The sequence below is a fragment of the Lynx rufus genome, unplaced genomic scaffold, assembly GCF_022079265.1.
Source record: "Lynx rufus isolate CCGP_SWC_20201006 ecotype Redwood Valley unplaced genomic scaffold, mLynRuf1.p SCAF_28, whole genome shotgun sequence".
Lineage (NCBI taxonomy): Eukaryota > Metazoa > Chordata > Mammalia > Carnivora > Felidae > Lynx > Lynx rufus.
Window position 1 is genome coordinate 118555 of NW_025814843.1, and position 22039 is coordinate 140593.

The window sequence follows — 22039 nt, forward strand, 5'->3', positions numbered from 1 at the left end:
AGAGAGAGAGAGACCAAAAAATTTTGGATGCCTCATTTTGGCACCAGAGATGAAGTCCGCTTATTTCGAAGGCATCTTGGAGCCAGAGTCGAAGACCGATTTTCCAATGACCCAGGGGGTGACAGTGTGCAAAGAGTTATTCAAAACCTCAAGTATATGCAAACAATCCATGCACGAATCCTGACGGCTTGCTGGTCAACCGCCCAAACCCCGCCCCCCCCCTGAAGCCCCAGCCTAGCAGACTGCTGGTCAACCTGGACTGCGGAAAGAGGCACGCAAGGCAGCGTCCAACCCGGCTCCTCCGTCACACACGCTCCCTGCAACAGCCACATCAGTCGCACACTAGAAGTGTCGAGCCGCCCCCCATCCCCTTTCTCCATCATTGCCAAGGCTCCCCAACCCCGTCCCCGCCCACGTTGAGCCGCGGCGAGGTGGGGAAAGAAGCGGGAATCCAGGAGCATTCACGTTCGGCGGGTAAGTGCGACGGCAGTGATCCACGTAGGACCACGGGAAACCCCGTGGCGCCCGGTCCCCGTCTCCGAGCCCGGGCCGCCCTCTCCCCTTACCCGCCGCGGTCGCGGTCGCGGTCGCTTCCCGCGAGCCGACAGGCGGCGAGCGGCGTGTGCTGGTCGACCCGTCTGGGCAGCCCCACAACCTCTGCCGGAGACGCGACGACAGCCTCCCTAAGAGACCTACTCGCCCAATCCCCAGCGAAGGCAAGACCCGCCGACGCCGTGGCACCGCCGAGCACATCCTGCTGGCGCTGCCGGCCCCCTGGAACTCTGCGGCGCTGACTGCGGCCGAATCCATCCGTCGCTAGTCTCGCGGAGCTCCGGGGGAAAAGGCTAGAGAGGCGGGCGCCAGGTGGCGCTAGACAACCGGGCCGGCTCCGGACCGCAGGCGGGCGAGGGCGCACCACCGGCCGCCTGCGAGTCCGAGCTCGTCCCGGTCCCCTCGGATGGCGCTTCCAAGCGCCAGGTGGGCGGAAGGTGTCCCGCGGGGCCCCGGGTAGTATTCCCTCCCCCGCCCCCCCCCTCCCCAGGAGTTCCCTGCCTGGATGGATCGGCCCTGCCTGACAGGGCTCGGCACCTACAGCAGAAGGGGGAGTTTGAAAACCTTTTTCTGGAAATCTCCCTGGAATCGCCTTCCCCTGCCTGGGACGGCGGACGGGAAGGGGACAGACTGGAGGCGGCGACTCGTGAGCCGGCGCAAAATTCCCCAGAGTCGCCGGCGCGTCGAGTCCCCTAGCCCACCTTCTTTCTCAGAGCGACAGCGGTGCTTCTCGGCGTCCTAGATGGACAGGACCTCTGCGGGGGTAGGGTGGGCCGGGACCGAAAACTGAAACCATGCAAGTACTGGTAGAAAGCGTGGAGGGACGCCTCTCATTCTATGATGCTGGAATGGAGGTCTCCGGAAAGCATAAAGCAAAGTCCAGAATCCATCGAAGAAATGATTCATCAACTTGCCCGCGTAATGAGTAACCAAAATGGACCTTTGCATATACCACAAGGAAAGTCCCTTGGCAACAAGGGGGCGTGGGGAGCATTTGGGCACACGCATGGGTGATAAGAATATTGATGTCAGCACTATTTGTTACAAGAACAAAAAGTTGGGAAAAGATCATAGCCATGAAGGGGAGCCACGTGGAACTCTGGTGTACCCCATACAATGCCATACTATCAATTGTCTTCTGGTTTAGGGATTCATCTACCCAGTCCTCTATAACAAGTATTATACACTTGGTGACTTATACAACAACGGAAATGTATTGCTCACATGTCTGGAGGCCAGAAGTCCAAGATCAGGGTGCTGGCATGCTTGGGTGAGGGCCCTCTTCTGGGTCACAGACTTTCCTTGGACTCTCATATGGTGGAAAGATCTAGGGAGCTTATTATAGGATTTTTTTCCTTTTTTTTTTTTAATATATGAAATTTATTGTCAAATTGGTTTCCATACAACACCCAGTGCTCATCCCAAAACGTGCCCTCCTCAATACCCATCACCCACCCTCCCCTCCCTCCCACCCCCCATCAACCCTCAGTTTGTTCTCAGTTTTTAACAGTCTCTTATGCTTTGGCTCTCTCCCACTCAAACCTCTTTTTTTTTTTTCCTTCCCCTCCCCCATGGGTTTCTGTTAGGTTTCTCAGGATCCACATAAGAGTGAAACCATATGGTATCTGTCTTTCTCTGTATGGCTTATTTCACTTAGCATCACACTCTCCAGTTCCATCCACGTTGCTACAAAGGGCCATATTTCATTTTTTCTCATTGCCACGTAGTATTCCATTGTGTATATAAACCACAATTTCTTTATCCATTCATCAGTTGATGGACATTTAGGCTCTTTCCATCATTTGGCTATTGTTGAGAGTGCTGCTATGAACATTGGGGTACAAGTGCCCCTATGCATCAGCACTCCTGTATCCCTTGGATAAATTCCTAGCAGTGCTATTGCTGGGTCATAGGGTAGGTCTATTTTTAATTTTCTGAGGAACCTCCACACTGCTTTCCAGAGCGGCTGCACCAATTTGCATTCCCACCAACAGTGCAAGAGGGTTCCCGTTTCTCCACATCCTCTCCAGCATCTATAGTCTCCTGATTTGTTCATTTGGGCCACTCTGACTGGCGTGAGGTGATATCTGAGTGTGGTTTTGATTTGTATTTCCCTGATGAGGAGCGACGTTGAACATCTTTTCATGTGCCTGTTGGCCATCCGGATGTCTTCTTTAGAGAAGTGTCTATTCATGTTTTCTGCCCATTTCTTCACTGGGTTGTTTGTTTTTCAGGTGTGGAGTTTGGTGAGCTCTTTATAGATTTTGGATACTAGCCCTTTGTCCGATATGTCATTTGCAAATATCTTTTCCCATTCCGTTGGTTGCCTTTTAGTTTTGTTGGTTGTTTCCTTTGCGGTGCAGAAGCTTTTTATCTTCATAAGGTCCCAGTAATTCACTTTTGCTTTTAATTCCCTTGCCTTTGGGGATGTGTCGAGTAAGAGATTGCTACGGCTGAGGTCAGAGAGGTCTTTTCCTGCTTTCTCCTCTAAGGTTTTGATGTTTTCCTGTCTCACATTCAGGTCCTTTATCCATTTTGAGTTTATTTTTGTGAATGGTGTGAGAAAGTGGTCTAGTTTCAACCTTCTGCATGTTGCTGTCCAGTTCTCCCAGCACCATTTGTTAAAGAGACTGTCTTTTTTCCATTGGATGTTCGTTCCTGCTTTGTCAAAGATGAGTTGGCCATACGTTTGTGGGTCTAGTTCTGGGGTTTCTATTCTATTCCATTGGTCTATGTGTCTGTTTTTGTGCCAATACCATGCTGTCTTGATGATGACAGCTTTGTAGTAGAGGCTAAAGTCTCGGATTGTGATGCCTCCTGCTTTGGTCTTCTTCTTCAAAATTACTTTGGCTATTCGGGGCCTTTTGTGGTTCCATATGAATTTTAGGATGGCTTGTTCTAGTTTCGAGAAGAATGCTGGTGCAATTTTGATTGGGATTGCATTGAATGTGTAGATAGCTTTGGGTAGTATTGACATTTTGACAATATTTATTCTTCCAATCCATGAGCAGGGAATGTCTTTCCATTTCTTTAAATCTTCTTCAATTACCTTCATAAGCTTTCTATAGTTTTCAGCATACAGATCTTTTACATCTTTGGTTAGATTTATTCCTAGGTATTTTATGCTTCTTGGTGCAATTGTGAATGGGATCAGTTTCTTTATTTGTCTTTCTGTTGCTTCATTGTTAGTGTATAAGAATGCAACTGATTTCTGTACATTGATTTTGTATCCTGCAACTTTGCTGAATTCGTGTATCAGTTCTAGCAGACTTTTGGTGGAGTCTATCGGATTTTCCATGTATAATATCATGTCATCTGCAAAAGCGAAAGCTTGACTTCATCTTTGCCGATTTGGAGTCCTTTGATTTACTTTTGTTGTCTGATTGCTGATGCTAGCACTTCCAGCACTATGTTAAACAACAGCGGTGAGAGTGGGCATCCCTGTCGTGTTCCTGATCTCAGGGAAAAAGCTCTCAGTTTTTCCCCATTGAGGATGATGTTAGCTGTGGGCTTTTCATAAATGGCTTTTATGATCTTTAAGTATGTTCCTTCTATCCCGACTTTCTCAAGGGTTTTTATTAAGAAAGGGTGCTGGATTTTGTCAAAGGCCTTTTCTGCATCGGTTGACAGGATCATATGGTTCTTCTCTTTTTTTTTTGTTAATGTGATGTATCACGTTGATTGATTTGCGAATGTTGAACCAGCCCTGCATCCCAGGAATGAATCCCACTTGATCATGGTGAATAATTCTTTTTATATGCCGTTGAATTCGATTTGCTAGTATCTTATTGAGAATTTTGGCATCCATATTCATCAGGGATATTGGCCTGTAGTTCTCTTTTTTTACTGGGTCTCTGTCTGGTTTAGGAATCAAAGTAATACTGGCTTCATAGAATGAGTCTGGAAGTTTTCCTTCCCTTTCTATTTCTTGGAATAGCTTGAGAAGGATAGGTGTTATCTCTGCTTTAAACGTCTGGTAGAACTCCCCTGGGAAGCCATCTGGTCCTGGACTCTTATTTGTTGGGAGATTTTTGATAACCGATTCAATTTCTTCGCTGGTTATGGGTCTGTTCAAGCTTCCTATTTCCTCCTGATTGAGTTTTGGAAGAGTGTGGGTGTTTAGGAATTTGTCCATTTCTTCCAGGTTGTCCAATTTGTTGGCATATAATTTTTCATAGCATTCCCTGATAATTGTTTGTATCTCTGAGGGATTGGTTGTAATAATTCCATTTTCATTCATAATTGTATCTATTTGGGTCATCTCCCTTTTCTTTTTAAGAAGCCTGGCTAGAGGTTTGTCAATTTTGCTTATTTTTTCAAAAAACCAACTCTTGGTTTCGTTGATCTGCTCTACAGGTTTTTTTAGATTCTATATTGTTTATTTCTGCTCTGATCTTTATTATTTCTCTTTTCTGCTGGGTTTGGGGTGTCTTTGCTGTTCTGCTTCTATTTCCTTTAGGTGTGCTGTTAGATTTTGTATTGGGGATTTTTCTTGTTTCTTGAGATAGGCCTGGATTGCAATGTATTTTCCTCTCAGGATTGCCTTCGCTGCGTCCCAAAGCGTTTGGATTGTTGTATTTTCATTTTCGTTTGTTTCCATATATTTTTTAATTTCTTCTCTAATTGCCTGGTTGACCCACTCATTCGTTAGTAGGGTGTTCTTTAACCTCCATGCTTTTGGAGGTTTTCCAGACTTTTTCCTGTGGTTGATTTCAAGCTTCATAGCATTGTGGTCTGAAAGTATGCATGGTATAATTTCAATTCTTGTAAACTTATGAAGGGCTGTTTTGTGACCCAGTATATGATCTATCTTGGAGAATGTTCCATGTGCACTCGAGAAGAAAGTATATTCTGTTGCTTTGGGATGCAGAGTTCTAAATACATCTGTCAAGTCCATCTGGTCCAATGTATCATTCAGGGCCCTTGTTTCTTTATTGACCGTGTGTCTAGATGATCTATCCATTTCTGTAAGTGGGGTGTTAAAGTCCCCTGCAATTACCACATTCTTCTCAATAAGGTTGCTTATGTTTATGAGTAATTGTTTTATATATTTGGGGGCTCCGGTATTCGGCGCATAGACATTTATAATTGTTAGCTCTTCCTGATGGATAGACCCTGTAATTATTATATAATGCCCTTCTTCATCTCTTGTTACAGCCTTTAATTTAAAGTCTCGTTTGTCTGATATAAGTATGGCTACTCCAGCTTTCTTTTGGCTTCCAGTAGCATGATAAATAGTTCTCCATCCCCTCACTCTCAATCTTAAGGTGTCCTCCGGTCTAAAATGAGTCTCTTGTAGACAGCAAATAGATGGGTCTTGTTTTTTTATCCATTCTGATACCCTATGTCTTTTGGTTGGCGCATTTAATCCATTTACATTCAGTGTTATTATAGAAAGATACCGGTTCAGAGTCATTGTGATGTCTGTATGTTTTATGCTTGTAGTGATGTCTCTGGTACTTTGTCTCACAGGGTCCCCCTTAGGATCTCTTGTAGGGCTGGTTTAGTGGTGACAAGTTCCTTCAGTTTTTGTTTGTTTGGGAAGACCTTTATCTCTCCTTCTATTCTAAATGACAGACTTGCTGGATAAAGGATTCTCGGCTGCATATTTTTTCTGTTTAGCACACTGAAGATCTCGTGCCAATTCTTTCTGGCCTGCCAAGTTTCAAAAGAGAGATCAGTCACGAGTCTTATAGGCCTCCCTTTATACGTGAGGGCACGTTTATCCCTTGCTGCTTTCAGAATTTTCTCTTTATCCTTGTATTTTGCCAGTTTCACTATGCTATGTCGTGCAGAAGATCGATTCAAGTTACGTCCGAAGGCAGTTCTCTGTGCCTCTTGGATTTCAATGCCTTTTTCCTTCCCCAGTTCAGGGAAGGTCTCAGCTATAATTTCTTCAAGTACCCCTTCAGCACCTTTCCCTCTCTCTTCCTCCTCTGGGATACCAATTATGCGTATATTATTTCTTTTTAGTGTATCACTTAGTTCTCTAATTTTCCCCTCATACTCCTGGATTTTTTTTATCTCTCTTTCTCTCAGCTTCCTCTTTTTCCATAACTTTATCTTCTAGTTCACCTATTCTCTCCTCTGCCTCTTCAATCCGAGCTGTCGTCGTTTCCATTTTGTTTTGCATTTCGTTTAAAGCGCTTTTCAGCTCCTCGTGACTGTTCCTTAGTCCCTTGATCTCTGTAGCAAGAGATTCTCTGCTGTCCTCTATACTGTTTTCAAGCCCAGCGATTAATTTTATGACTATTATTCTAAATTCACTTTCTGTTATATTATTGAAATCCTTTTTGATCAGTTCATTAGCTGTTGTTATTTCCTGGAGATTCTTCTGAGGGGAATTCTTCCGCTTGGTCATTTTGGATAGTCCCTGGCGTGGTGAGGACCTGTAGGGCACTTCCCCTGTGCTGTGGTGTATAACTGGAGTTGGTGGGCGGGGCCGCAGTCCGACCTGATATCTGCCCCCAGCCCACCGCTGGGGCCATAGTCAGACTGGTGTGTGCCTTCTCTTCCCCTCTCCTAGGGGCAGTGGGGTGGCGTGGCCCATCTGGGCTACTTGCACACTGCCAGGCTTGTGATGCTGGGGATCTGTCGTATTAGCTGGGGTGGGTAGGCAAGGTGCACGGGGGCAGGAGGGGCAGGCTTAGCTCGCTTCTCCTTAGGTGATCCACTTCAGGAGGGGCCCTGTGGCAGCGGGAGGGAGTCAGATCCGCTGCCGGAGGTTTGGCTCCGCAGAAGCACAGAGTTGGGTGTTTGCACGGAAAGAGAAAGTTCCCTGGCAGGAACCGGTTCCCTTTGGGATTTTGGCTGGGGGATGGGCGGGGGAGATGGCGCTGGCGAGCGCCTTTGTTCCCCACCAAACTGAGCTCTGTCGTCCGGGGGCTCCGCAGCTCTCCCTCCCTTTGTCCTCCAGCCTTCGCGCTTCCCGAGCAGAGCTGTTAACTTATGACCTCCCGGACGCTAAGTCGCGCTTGCTGTCGGAACACAGTCCGTCAGGCCCCTCCGCTCTTGCCAGCCAGACTCTGGGGCTCTGCTTGGCCTGCGAGCCGCCCCTCCGCCCCGGCTCCCTCCCGCCAGTCCGTGGAGCGCGCACCGCCTCGCCGCCCTTCCTACCCTCTTCCGTGGGCCTCTCGTCTGCGCTTGGCACCAGAGACTCCGTTCTGCTAATCCTCTGGCGGTTTTCTGGGTTATTTAGGCAGGTGTAGGTGGAATCTAAGTGGTCAGCAGGACACGCGGTGAGCCCAGCGTCCTCCTACGCCGCCATCTTCCCTCTATTATAGGATCTTTTATTTTTAGTTTTTCATGTTTCATCTTATTTTTTAAACGTTATTTTTCTATTCTCTTGTATGTTGCAATATTTTAATTCATTTTTTGCATTTTATTTTATATTCTTCATTTCATTTATTTCCTGTAGAGGTAACATACAATGTTGATTCCTTTCCGGTGTCCGATGCAGTGATTCAACACTCCATAACATCACCCAGGGCTCAGGAGGACAAGTGCACCCCTGAATCTCCATCACCTGGTTCACTCATTCCCCCAGCCACCTCCTCTCTGCTCACCATCCTTCTGTTTTTTACAGCCAGGAGTCTGTTTCTTGGTTTGTCTCTCTCTCTCTCTCTCTCTTTTTCCTTTGCTCATTTGTTTTGTTTCCTAAATTCTACATACGCGTGAAAACATAGGGCATTTGTCTTTCGCTGCCTTTTATCACCGAGTTCCATCTGTGTGTTGTTTTTCTCCCCCTGTGAAGGAAATTCTTTCTTTTTTTCTTTCTTTTTTTCAGGAATAGAATTTAGTGAGTCATCATTTACATGTAACACCCAGTGCTCATCCCAGTAAGTGTCCTCCTTAAAGCCTCTCTCTCCTTTAGGGGTTCCCCCCACCCAACTCCCCACCAGCACTCCTCAGTTTGTTCTCTGTATTTAAGAGTCTCTTATGGTTTGTCTCCCTCTGTGTTTTTACATTATTTTTGCTTCTCTTCTCTTACGTTAATCTGTTTTGATCCTTAAATTTCACATATGAGTGAAATCATATCATGTTTGTCTTTCTCTGTCTGATTTTGTGTAGCGTAATACACTCTACTTCCGTCCAATTTGGTACAAATGGCAAGGTTTCATTCTTTTGGATCGCCAAGTGCTATTCCACTGGGTCCATATACTACATCTTCTTCATCCATTCACCACTTGGTAGACATTTGGGCTCTTTCCATTCTTTGGCCATTGTTGATAGTGCCGCTAAGATCATCGGTGTGCCTGTGTCCCTTCGAATCAGCACTCCTGTATCCTTTGGATAAGTACCTAGTAGCGCAATTGCTGGGTCGCAGGGTAGTTCTCTTTGTAATTTTTGGAGGAACCTCCATACTGCTTTCCAGAGTGGCCGCACCAGTTTGCATTCCCACCAGCAGTGCAAAAGGGTTCCTCTTTTTCCGCATCCTCGCCAACATCTGTCGTTGCCTGAGTTGTTCATGTTAGCCATCCTGACAGGTGTGAGGTGCTATCTCGCTGAGGTTTTGATTTGTAGTTCCCTGATGATGAGTGACCTCGTGCATCTTTTCATGTGTCTGTTAGCCATCGGGATGTCTTCTTGGGAGAAGTGTCCGTTCGTGTCTTTTGTCCATTTCTTCCCTGGATTCTTTCTTTCTTTCTTTCTTTCTTTTTTTTTTTTTTTTTTGGATGTTGAGTTTGATAAGGTCGTTCTAGATTTTCGATACTAACCCTTCATCTGATCCGTCATTTGCAAATATCTTCTCCGATTCCGTCGGTTGCCTTTTAGTTTTGCCGATTGTTTCCTTCACTGTGCAGCTTTTTATCTTGATGAGGTCCCACTAGTTCATTTGTGCTTTTGTTTCCCTTGCCTCTGGAGACGTGTCAAGTAAGAAGGTGCTGCGGCCGACGCCAAAGATGTTTTTACCTGCTTTCTCCTCGAGCATTTGGATGGCTTCCTGTCTTATGTTTAGTCTTTCCTCCGTTTTGAGTTTATTTTTCTGTCTGTGTAAGAAAGTGGTCCAGGTTCGTTCTCCTGCATGTTCGTGCCCGGTTTTCCCAACACCACGTGCTGAAGAGACTATCTTTATTCCATTGGATATTCTGTCCTGCTTTGTCAAAGATCTGTTGGCCATACGTCTGTGGGTCCATTGCTGGGTTCTCGATTCTGTTCCATTGATCTCGGTGTCTGTTCTTGTGCCAGTATCATACTGTCTTGATGATTACAGCTTTGTACTACATCTTGATGTGTGGAATCGGGATGCCTCCAGCTGTGGTTTTCTTTCTCCGGATTGCTTTTGGCTATTCAGGGTCTTTTCTGGTTCCGTACAAAATTTAGGATTTTTTCTTATAGCTCTGTCAAGAAAGCTGGGTTTCTTTCGGTAGGAGTTGCGTCGAATATGTAGATTGCTTTGGGTGGTATTGGCATTTTAACAATATTTGTTCTTCCGATCCAAGAGGATGGAATACTTTTCCATTTTGTGTGTGTGTCTTCTTCAATTTTTTTCATAAGCCTTCTATAGTTTTCAGTGCATAGGTTTTTCGCGCCTTCGGTTAGGTTTATTCCAAGGCATTTTATGGACTCGGTGCAATTGGAAATGGGATCGATTCCTTGATTTCTCTCGCTGTTGTTTCATTATCGGTGAACAGGAATGCAACCGATCTCTGTGCCTTGATTTGATATGCTGCGACTGTGCTGGACGCATGGATCAGTTCTAGCAGTTTTGGGGGGGAATCTTTTGGGTTTTCCGTATAGACTGTCACGTTGTTGGCAAAGAGTGAAAGTTTGACTTCCTCCTTGCCAGTTTGGATGCCTTCCAGTTCTTCTTGTTGTCTGATTGCTGAGGCTAGGACTTCCAATATAGGTTGAATAACCGTGGTGAGAGTGGACATCCCTGTCGTGTTCCTGACCCTAGGGGAAAAACTCTCAATTTCCCCATTGAGGATGATATTCGCATTGGTCTTTCCCATGTGGCTCTTATGATCTTGAGGTATGATCCTTCTATCCCTACTTTCTTAAGGGTTTTCATCAGGAAAGGATGCTGAGTTTTGTCAAATGCTTTCTCGGCATCTACTGAGAGGATCGTGTGGTTCTTCTTTCTTTTATTAATGTAGTGTATCACACTGATCGATTTGCAGACATGGAACCAGCCCTGCATCCCAGGTATAAATCCCACTTGATCGTGGTGAAGAACTCTTTTCATGTATTGTTGGATTCGGTGGGCTAGTATCTTGTGGAGCATTTTTGCCTCCATGTTCATCGGGGAAATTGGTCTCCAGTTTTCCTATTGAGTGGGGTCTTTGTCTGGTTTTGGAATCAAGGGAATTCTGGCCCCATCGAATGAGTTTGGAGGTTTTCCTTCCATTTCTATTTTTTGGAACAGCTTCAAAAGAAGAGGTGTTAATTCTTAATTAAATATTTGGTAGAATTCCCCTGAAAAGCTATCAGGCCCTGGACTCTAGGTTTTTGGGAGATTTTTGGTGACTAATTTAATTTCTTTACTGGTGACGAGTCTTTTCCATGTTTCTATTTCTTCCTGTTTCAGTTTTGGTGGTTTATGTTTCTAGGAATTTGTCCGTCTCTTCCAGAATGCCCATTTATTGGCATATAATTGCTTATAATATTCTGTTGCGACCGGCGCAACAAACACCGAGATCGGGGTCCTGAGGGTAGGGGAGTGTAAGAAAGAGAAGAAGAGAAGCCAGTTTGGGAACAGGAGGGTCCCCTGGGCTGATGGCCCAAGTGACGGCTTTATTGTTGCTGTACACAATCTTTTATATCAAGACTCTTAGGGGTCAGGTCATTCTAAGAATAAACAGGTTTCGCATGATCGCTGCCAACCAAAACATTTAGTTCTGTGTACATTGTGAACTTTCTAAACGGGTCACAGCAAGGTCCTGTTGGTAGATTGCTAGCAAAACACAGTTCCCGTGTGTGTTTCTATTTGACCCGGGGTAGAAAGGGGGGTAACATTACTGCCAACACCCACAGACCACAGGCTTCAGGAATTAGGTTTCTCAGCCTTGGCGAGGCTTTCGTATGCCTTTGCAAGCGGGGGAATGGGAGGGGGAACCACCGGGTTGGCTGAGTCAACAGGGAGCCGTTGCTCAACCCGGTCTCAGCCTGGCACCGGGGTCCGGCCTCCTACAATATTCTCTTATTATTGCTTGTATTTCTGCAGTGTTGGTGGTGATCTCTCCTCATCCATCCTTGATTACATTTATTTGGGTCCTTTCCTTTCTCCTTTTGATCCACCTGGCTAAGGGGTTATCAGTTTGGTCAATGCTTTCAAAGAAACAGCTGCTGGTTTCATTGATCGGTGCTACTGTTTTCCTTTTGTATTTGGAAAGTGTTCATTTCTGCTCTAATCTTTCTTGTTTCCCATCTTCTGCTGGCTTGGGGTTAGCTTACACTTGAAAGCTAGTTCATTTCATCTGGGACTGTGTCATCTGCCTTGATTGACACTTCAGGTCCAGGGGCTGGCAAGAGACAAATTAGAGCCCCTGTGTCCCAGTGCGAATTCCCTGAAGATTACCCACATCTGGCTGCGTGTGGTCAGCACCCAGCCTTTCTCCAATTTGCAGTGCAGGCCAACTGAGAACAGGGGACAAAGGGTAGAGAGATATCAAGAACACCGTTTTGTTTCTGGACAGCTAGACTGTAGGATGCACCCTGTTCCTACTCAGGGAATGGGAACATTCTGCTCTGCCCTTGCTGAAGGGAACAGACTCACACATTGGCTTACCGGGCTAACTGGAACGTGTGGGCTGGTGGAGACTTCAGGATAAACTGGCAGAGCAGGGAGGACAAGAGGAGTACACAGCATGCAAACCAAGATTGAGGCAGAGACCCAACGGCAGGAGCCCCTTAAGGACTTGGCCATCATCGATCCCATCCAAGTGGCCTAAGAGCCCAGTGGACTTCCGCCTCCCCTCAGCACTATGCTTCCCTCCTTGTGTAGGCAGATCGGAACGAGAGTGCGGCACTGACGAGATTGCCCCCACACTGTTTTCTCTTGAAAGTGACCACGAAAGCACACAGGTAAAGAGATCGCTTCCTCAAAATCCCTTATCCAACTGGCGTCGTCTTCTCAAGAGGGATTATGGAAGCAGGAAGTTCTCTTCCCATCTGGAGAGTTCTCCCAGAACAGTGCGTGGGTACATGGACACGCCACAGGGTGTTCACAACTCCAGCCTTTGTTTTTTCCCCTCGGTGGTGCTGGGGCCTTATCGATTTTATCATTTCACACACCAATTGTTGACTTTTTTATTTTCTCTGTGGCTTATCTTTTTCCTGTGTAATTGATGTGCCCTTTGTCCTTCTGTTCCCCTCCGTGGGTCTGATTTGTTGGTGGGTTTTCTAGCTCCTCAAAACGGAACTTAAACAAGTGATTCTCAACCCTTGCCCTCTGCTAACAGAAGCATTTGAAGCGACGGGCACTGCCCTAGTGGCATCTCACCACCAAATTCCATGTTGTATTTTGATTATCAGTCTGTCCTGTTTTACGTGTTCCATGTAATTTCCTCTCTAAACCATGAGCCTTCAGGAAATCTACCGTTGTTGTGCAAACATTTAGGGATTCTCTGGACGTCTTAGTGTTGTCGATTTCTACTTTATTCCCAATGTGTCAGAGAACGTAATTTCTAATAGTTCGTTATCCTGATGATTATTGGGCCTGTGTCATGGCCCAGAATATGTGGGTGAATGTTCCATGTTTCTAGGAAAAAGTATGTCTCCTACAACAGTGAGGTGGTTAGTCTGTAAATGTCCGTTTCATTCAGGCCAAGGGTAGCAGTCAGATCTCCTGTGTTATCCCTCGTGACACGAGCCGGTGTCCCTGGGATTTGACACCTACCAGTGCTTCTCAGACTTCTTTCCCCATCAGGCGAGAGAATGCTAGAGGGAGCTGGGTTCCTTCCTGCACAGGGAAAGCTGGAGGGGACTGGATTTGGGCATCTCCTTTCCCCCAGGCCGGCTGTGGATGGCAGAGGCAAGGTGGTTGCTCTGGGAGAACCGTGTCCCTCCAGGGAAGGCTTCCTTAAGGAGACCAAGGGCACCCTGGGTGTGTTCAGAATGGCGGTTTCCTTCTCCCGCTGCCAGATGTACTGAGGATTTTGCTTTGCACTCTGAATGCGGTGGAGCTCCTGGAGGCGAGCTCATGAGTGTGGAAGTCCCGGAAGGCTGCGTCCCCCTGGGGTTTAACCTGTCCGTCTTGCGGACACGGAGCCTGCACACAGTCATCAGCCACCGTGTGAGTGCTGCTGCCCAGATCCCGCTCCACCAGCGGCCTCTGCTCCGTGAAGCCGTGAGCCTCTGCGTTCACCCGTCTCCCCTCTTATTGCGGTGATGCTCACCCTGTGGTCTCAGTTCTCTGACGGATTTAAGGATTGTTGGTGTTCACGCCGTTCAGGTTTCTCTCGTGATGACAGAGAAACCCCATTAAGAAGGTCCAAGGATAAAAGGCGTAAAGTAGGTTACGGGGACAGGGAGCCAAAATAAGTTATAGGCCTGTTTTTATTACGTGAGATTTTCACAGACATAACTCCATGATAGTGAACTTGGAAACAGATGAGATAGTTGATGTCTAGCAACACACGAATTATACGAAAATTGCTGCAAGCAGCGGAGAGGAGTCCACCCACAACGTGGGGCCACTGAAGGGGCTGGAGGGAGTGGCCGCGGTCTGGAGACCCCCGGGCCGGGAGCTAGTCGCACATGGCAGAAGGGGCTGGTGGCCCTGAAGGGCAGTAGGGTGGGGCCAGTGAGGCGGCCAAGAGTCCTGTGGTCCTGCAGCAGGGGCGGCGGGGACCAGCTGGGGCAGGGGAAGGATGGGGATGAGACAGGAAACGCAGCGTTTGAGGAGAACGCAGGGTGCAACCCTGCAGGGTGAGGCGAGCGGGGACGCAGGCCCGTCCTCTCTGCGAGGGCACAGGCAGGTCTGGCTGCTGTGGTGATGACGCCCTGGGCGAGTGGGCTCAGGGGGCCAGCCTCTCTGGAGTGCCGCCGGTCCCCTGTGTCAGCTCTGTGACTTCATGTCTTAGAGGGCTTCCTGCAGACACACCAGCCTAGGAGACCCAAGATCTAGCTCTATCTCACCATTGTCCAAACCATGGGAATGAAGGAACATAGAAGAGAGAATTCAGTTGGGAAGTCAAAGACCCAAGGACGATGTCCCAACTGTAGGGACTCTGAAGGAAGTCCTAAAAGCCTTGCTAGGGGAACAAAGCAACTGAAGAAGTCCGTGTGGTAAAATCCCTTGTTGGGTTAAAAACACGTTTCAAAAGCTATAGAGAGACATGCTTGAATGGCATGGGGAATTTATGGAGCGCTACCCAAGTAAATGCTTTTAGAAGATACTCTGTGCAGGGAAAGGGGAGACTTACATTTTCACTGTGTGTCCTCTAGGCTATAATGTCTTTATTAAAGATATATTATTTGTATGTATTTGCTACACGCAATGGGGGCTCAAGAGTTGAATGCTCCCCCTGAGTCATCCAGGCGCCCCTAGACTATAACCTTTTATGGATGAAACATCGTTTAAAGGAAACACTCTTTCTCTTCTCCTCTTCCAAGGGATATCCTGCCTCCCAGGAGACCCCATGGACCCCGGAGCACAGTTAGAAACATTGTATGAGGGGTGGACAGCCTGTAACACAAAGCTAGGTATGCAAACAGACCTCCCCTCATTTTCCAAAAGTTCCATTCATTTCTCTTTCTAGTGTCCAATTCTACTGAAGACAGGCAAGTATTCTGAAACCCAGGGAGTTATTTCTCTTGCATCTGAGACATCACCCGCCTCTCCACTGCTGTCCATCCTGGGCTCGGGGGCTGTAAGGAAGGAGGTTCTGTGTGCACAGTGGGTCTCCCCCCGCCCCCGGCCCCCCGCCCAGCGCCGATGGAGCCGGTCCTGACGTGCCTGCTGGTCCTGGGTCCGCCCTACCATGGCAGGCCGCGTCTTGCATGGACTCGTCCCTGAGGCAGGTCCCAGCAGGGCAGAACCCCTCGCAGCTGCTGGGGTCCATGTGTGGGACCCCAGGCCCCTCTGCTGGCTGCACTGCTGTCCACTCGCTAGAGCTGTCATCGAGGACAGGAAACCGTAAAACCGTCTGCAGACCCAGCTACCTACTTTGTAGGGACCGTGGCAAAGCGAACTTTCAGATCCCTTGTGCAAAAAGCACGGGGAATATATAGTTATTGGCACAAAAGGCCAGCCCTCCTCTTCCTCTTCCTCCACCTACTCAGCTGGAAGATGAGGAGAAGGAAGACTTTTATGATCGCCACCTGTTAGGTAAGGAACTGATGCACAAATTCTCCTTCCCGACACCTACAGTCATTTGTTCCAGCTCCCTGAAGGCTGTGTCTTCACCGAAGAACAAGAGCCATGTTCTTTTTATCCAGTCCATGGGCTCTGTAGAGAAATGATTCCTCGTTTACCATGTTCCTGACTGTGGTGGGCTTAGGTCCGTGGTGGACACAGCAATAGACATGAGTGAGAGCAGAAGCATCTGGACGAGAGGGCAGGCAGTTGTTCCATCGGGTGAGGCCGGTGTCACAGACGGTGGGTGGAGACGGTGCAGCCCTGAGGTGGGAGAAAAAAGTTTAGACCAGAGGGAGCAGTGAGGACCCACTCACTATGTGAACATTCTTTAACATATTCAAGTTTTTATAGATTGTACTTGAACATTGTGAGAGCTTCAAAAAAAAAAAATAGATGAATAAAATTCCCTCCAAAACTTGTCCCTCTGTGTTATTAACCTTGTTCAAGCTTAAAAACTCAATGCAAATACACGCCAAGCACTGTTTTCTTGATTATGACTGTTGGATGAGGAGAAGGAATGGAGACCACAGAAGAAAATGTAGGCTCCTGGTCACAGCACGATGACAGACTAGGAAGTTTCGAGCTCCCTTCCCACAGGAAGCAGTAACACCAAACTAACAGAAACAACTCAACCAGATTGGAATCACCTGGGGTTGTCAATTCAAGGGGCCAGGAAGTGGCAGCGATGGTCTCCCGAACATTTTCTGCCACCAGCACTGCTGGGCCCCAGGAGGAGGAACATTTGGAGCCTGGGGAGTGTGTGTGTTTGTGTGTCTGTCCCCTGCCTTCTGGAGACCTGGGACCTGCTGAACGCTCAGGCTGCCCTGTGAGAGCAGGGGGGATGCGCGGGCCAGGGAAGGCCTCGGTCATATTGTTTCTCCAGAGTGGGGGGGGGGCACACAAAGTTTGTAAGATAGGGTCCAGGAGCAAAGAGACACTGTCCCTTTCGCTCATCCCTGCTGCAGGAGGGCATGCCCTTCTCCCAGAAGGTGGCCCGAGTCTCCAGGTGGGGGCTGTGCTGCCCCAGGTGGGGGCCACCCGCCCTGGGGCTTGGATGGTCTGGGCTGCCGACTGAATTGCCAGGGGCTCGAGGTGTGGGAAGTGGCTGAAGACGTAGGGAGTTGGGGTCCTGTCCACCCCGGTTGGCTCCAGGCTGGAGGGAGCAGTGGAGCTCAGAAGTTGGGACACCACTGAGTGACTGGGCTTGTGGTGACGGGGACAGAGAGGCAGGTGGGGCTCATCTTTGTGTCTGAGGGCACTCTCATTTCTGGCTCCTGACTCTAGGATCCTCTCCTTTTATTCCTAACTTTCTGGATGTTTCTCACAGCGCTGTTTGCCTGCATAGGCTCCCCTGCCTAGATTTTTAAATTTGAAGTGCATCATGGTACAAGTCTGGGCACTAGTCTTTTCTCGCTACATTTTCATCATTTTAAATAATCTCTGTGTGATCTAGTCCATTTCTAAGGCACTCTCACCTCAGTGCTTATAAACCCCATTTATCTCCACCCATAATCATACATTAACTGCCTGGTTGATTTTCTGATGTGGATGCCTCCTGGACATTACATTAAAAAATGACACAAAAACTTAGGTCTCCCTCACCTTGGGCATTCTCCAGACTTCCCATCAGAATGGATGGTAGCACTGTTCACTTAGTGACCCTGTTCCACCTTCCAGAAGCCTTTCCTCATTCGGTCTCTCCCACGTTATAGAGAATGCATGGCCCCCTCCCGTCCATTCTTCCTCTCATGTGTCTCCAAACGCTTCCCTACATTTTTGCCACTACCTGCCCTATACCCTCCTACCCTCCCCCAAGTATTCACCCCTTGAAGTACATCCATGTTGTTTCCAGTTTGGGGCTGTGAGGTACAGAGCTGTTGAGATCATTCATGTCCAGGAATTTGTGGGAACGTAAGTGGTGTCGGGCTTGGGATGGGGGTCCTCCAGACCACCGTCAGGCTGGATGTCTCACTCCCTAGAAGGACTCGCAGGACTCTCACAAAATTCCAAGACGCTGACCTCCTGGAGGTCATCCTGATAGCACATGGCCCAAGGCCCCCCACCAGAAGTCACATTGTGGGCCTAGATGACCCAAGGCCCCAGCTAAACAAAGGTCCAGGCAGGACCTTCCAAGGGCTTAGATGGGCAAGGAGACAGGCAAGGTCAGGCCTTTCTCTGGAATGTGCAATTTCCTTTCTGAACATCCCAGACCTGCTGAGCCAACCCTTTGCTGCACAATCTCTTCCATTCGTCTGGGATAGTCGCAGGTTATGCAATTTGCATGGTTTTTGTTTGTTTTGTTGTTTTTTGCTGTTGTTGTTTTAAACTGCCACCCTGTTTTCCAGAGCAGCCATTCCATTTTATGTCTCCGCCATCGGTGTGCGAGTGATCAAGTGTCTCCACACGTTTGCCAGCACTTGGTCCTACATTTTGAATGTAGTATGGAGAGTATGGAAAGAGCCCAAATGTCCATTGATGGATGAATAGATAAAGAAGATGTGGTGTATATATACAATGGAGTATTATATTACTGGGCAATCAAAAAGAATGAAATCTTGCCATTTGCATCAATGTGGATGGAACTAGAATGTATTATGCTAAGTGAAATGAGTCAGTCAGAGAAAGATAAATATCATATGATTTCACTCGTCTGTGGAATTTAAGGAACAAAACAGATGAACATAGAGGAAGAGAAGGAAAAATAAGATAGAAACAGAGAGGGAGATAAACCATAAGAGACTCTTAAATACAGAGAATAAACTGAAAGTTGGTGGTGGGTATTGGGTGGGTGGATGGGCTAACTGGGTGATGGGCATTAAGGAGGGCACTTGTTGGGATGAGCAGTGGGTGTTGTATGGAGTGATGAATGACTAAATTCTATTCGTGGAAATATTATTACACTATATGTTAACTAACTTGAATTTAAATAAAATTTAAAAAAGAAGTAAACAAAATAAGATGAAAAATATAAAACAAAAAATTAATAAAAACAAGAACTAAACCCCAAAACCAAAATCTACAAATTAAAAAAATATATATAAAATTTAAAAAATCAACAAAATTGCCAATGCTAAAAAAATAAAAAATAAATAAAAGGTCACGTCACTTGCAAGCTTTCGTGTCGGAATATATTCGAGATAAAAACTATGTTTTCATTACCACAGCATAATGCTTTTTTTTTTCCTAAACTTTAAAAAGCGCAGGCAGGTTAGTCTGGGGTCTTAGAAAGAAAAGGATTGGTGAGAGAAAAAGGAGGAGCTCCAGGGAACTACCTGTCCACTTTGTGCACGTCCCACGCTGGGTCTTATTGTGTGTGGGGACAAGGGCGGGCTTCCCACCCCCGACCTTGTGTCCTCAGACCTGCTGCTGCTCAGGGAGCCCAGTGGTGTGACTGGCCTTTTCATCCTGAGTCTAGAGGCTCCCCTTTCCTGGGTGGCAGTTCATCCAGGGTCCAATTACTTAAGTCGGCCTGGCCGAATGCCCAGGAGAGATCACTCCTGGAGGACATTCCTAGACATTCTCAGCTGACAGACAACACAGTCAGCTGAGAGCAGCAAAAGGTCCTAGTGCCCAGCAGATCTGACTCCTGGGGATGCCAGGGCACAGAGTCACTTTCCAGAGATGTGGCGCCCTCTGGGTCCCAGGCACCCACCCCGGGGATCCCTCCTCCATCTGTCTCTGTGCCTCCCCAGTCATTCCAGCACCTGTTTCCGATGCAGACTCTGGTCTGACACCTGTGAGGGAGGGGCCCTGGGGTCCTCAGCCTGGGCCTCCTGGGGGGTGGGGGTGGAGCTCACACAGGGCTGACAGGCTCACTCCCAACAGACACCAAGAATGGCCTCACTGCCTTTTGTCTCCCTGGGCACCTAATGTAGTACATTTAGGGTTTTATTGTATATGTGAAGTATATATTATACATTAGTATACATTAGTGTTAGATGTATGATCTGTATTTCCTATGGAAGGCTTTATACTAAATACTATTTATGTACTACTACTCGCTTTTAAAATATTTTTCTATAAAATCACTAACATATATAGAAAAATACCCTAAAGGAAGTTAGAATTTACTGAATCCATATAAGGCAGCCACCACAGTGACTCAGGGCATCACCAAGGTCACTCCCTCTCTCAGATAATCCTCATTCAGGCTAATTAAACAAAGTAACTGCAAATTTAGTACTTGCCTCTGTTCTGATGTCAATGTCTTTTTTTTTTTTAACGTTTATTTATTTTTGAGACAGAGAGAGACAGAGCATGAATGGGGGAGGAGCAGAGAGAGAGGGAGACACAGAATCGGAAGCAGGCTCCAGGCTCTGGGCCATCAGCCCAGAGCCCGATGCTGGGCTCGAACTCACGGACCGTGAGATCGTGACCTGAGCTGAAGTCGGACGCTCAACCGACTGAGCCACCCAGGCGCCCCTGATGTCAATGTCTTTATAGGGATTTCCTGTACTCAAGTCTGTTCATCTCACTGGTCTTGGGAACAATGTTAACCTAGGTCTTTCCTGATGACTTGGATGTCAGGGTCTTTGATACTAAGAAGTCAACTAGGCTGGTATGAAATTCATGACTCATCAGTTCTTTCCTTGAGGATCTTTAATATGTTGCTCTAGTGTTTCTCTCACAATGGTTGATGAAATTCTCAATGTTGTTTCTATACATGTCACTTGCTCTTGTATTCCAGACACCCAGAGATTTTTCTGTTTCTTTAGGGGCACCTTGGTGTCTCAGTTGGTTGAGTGTCTGACTTTGGCTCAGGTCATGATCTCACGGTTTGTGGGTTCGAGCTCCGCATCGGGCTTGCTGCTGTCAGCTCAGAGCCTGATGCCTGCTTGGAATTCGGTGTCTCCCTCTCTCTCTGCCCCTCCCCCACTCATGCTTCCTCCCTCTCCCTCCCTCTCTCTCTCAAAAATAAATACATATTTTTTTAAAAAGATTGTTCTTTTTCTTTAAAGCCCACTGATTTTACTTGAATACCCATATTGCTGTTAGTTATTACAAGAGATGCTCAGTGTTCTCTTTCCTAAAAGTGTCAGGTGGCGATGTTTTGGGTGATGGTGGGGTTTGGAGCCAACAGCCAAGGAAGAATTCTTGAAGATGTCTTGGGTGCAAAAAGGTAATTTTATTAAAGCACAGGGACAGGACCCATGGGCAGAAAGAGCTGCCCTGGGATTGTGACAGGTAACTGATTATAGTCCTACAGGTTGGGAGGGAATTAGGGATACACTAAGTCTCTAAGGTATTTTGGAAGCAACGTTTCCAGGACCTTGAGGGGCTAGCTGTTGTTAGGAAAATGCCATTTATTACCATTTAGTAAAACCTCAGTCATGAGACCCTTCAGATGTATATCGGGGGCCATAAGCTTGGAGTATGATTGCCAGCATATATCTTGGGGGAGTTGAGATAAAGGACATTTCCAAAGGAATTTTTATATGTTAAAGTAGATTTACAGGATCAGGGTGGGTCAGGATAATGTTAAGCCAGGTTTCCCTTTTGACCCTAGCAAAGCGTCATCCTTGAGGCAGCTGAGCTCCTAGACGGAGGTCACTCTGCCTGTTTCAAGGACTAGTCAAAGGGCTGTAGGCAGTAAGGGAATTTAAGTTTTCATGTGCTTTATTTTCCCACATCACTACAGCAAGCACTTAAACCCCTTTACTCTGTTCTTGGGTAGCTGGGAGTGTGTGTGAGGAATATCACACGTATTCCACCTAGGTGGGAGGGGCTGGTGTTAGCTTGTACTTTGCCCTCAGCTTGCATTATGCTCCCTCATCATATCCCTCCTGAACAATTTTGACCCTTACATCTTTAAGGTTGCTGACGGTGGAGGTCTCGTTTTCCGTGTCTTCCTCCTGCTGAGTAGGGGCATAGAGATGTCCCCACCTACGGGTCAACATTGGTCGGTCGGGAAGGTATAGGGGAGTCATGAAAGGCAGAGGCAGCTGAATCCAACACTGACAATGTACACGAAGCTCCTGGAGTAGAAAGGATCATCTGTTGGCTTGACGTTATTGCAGTGATGGAGTCTCGGCACGAGGCAGACAGACATGGGAGAAAACAGCAAAACATAATTAGAATAACTAGAAAGATTAGCCCAAATAAAAGTCCTTTGGTAGCTGACAAAAAACCTCCAGTCTAGATGTTTAACCAATCATTAAAGGAAAGAGAGGGATTGTTTAAAGC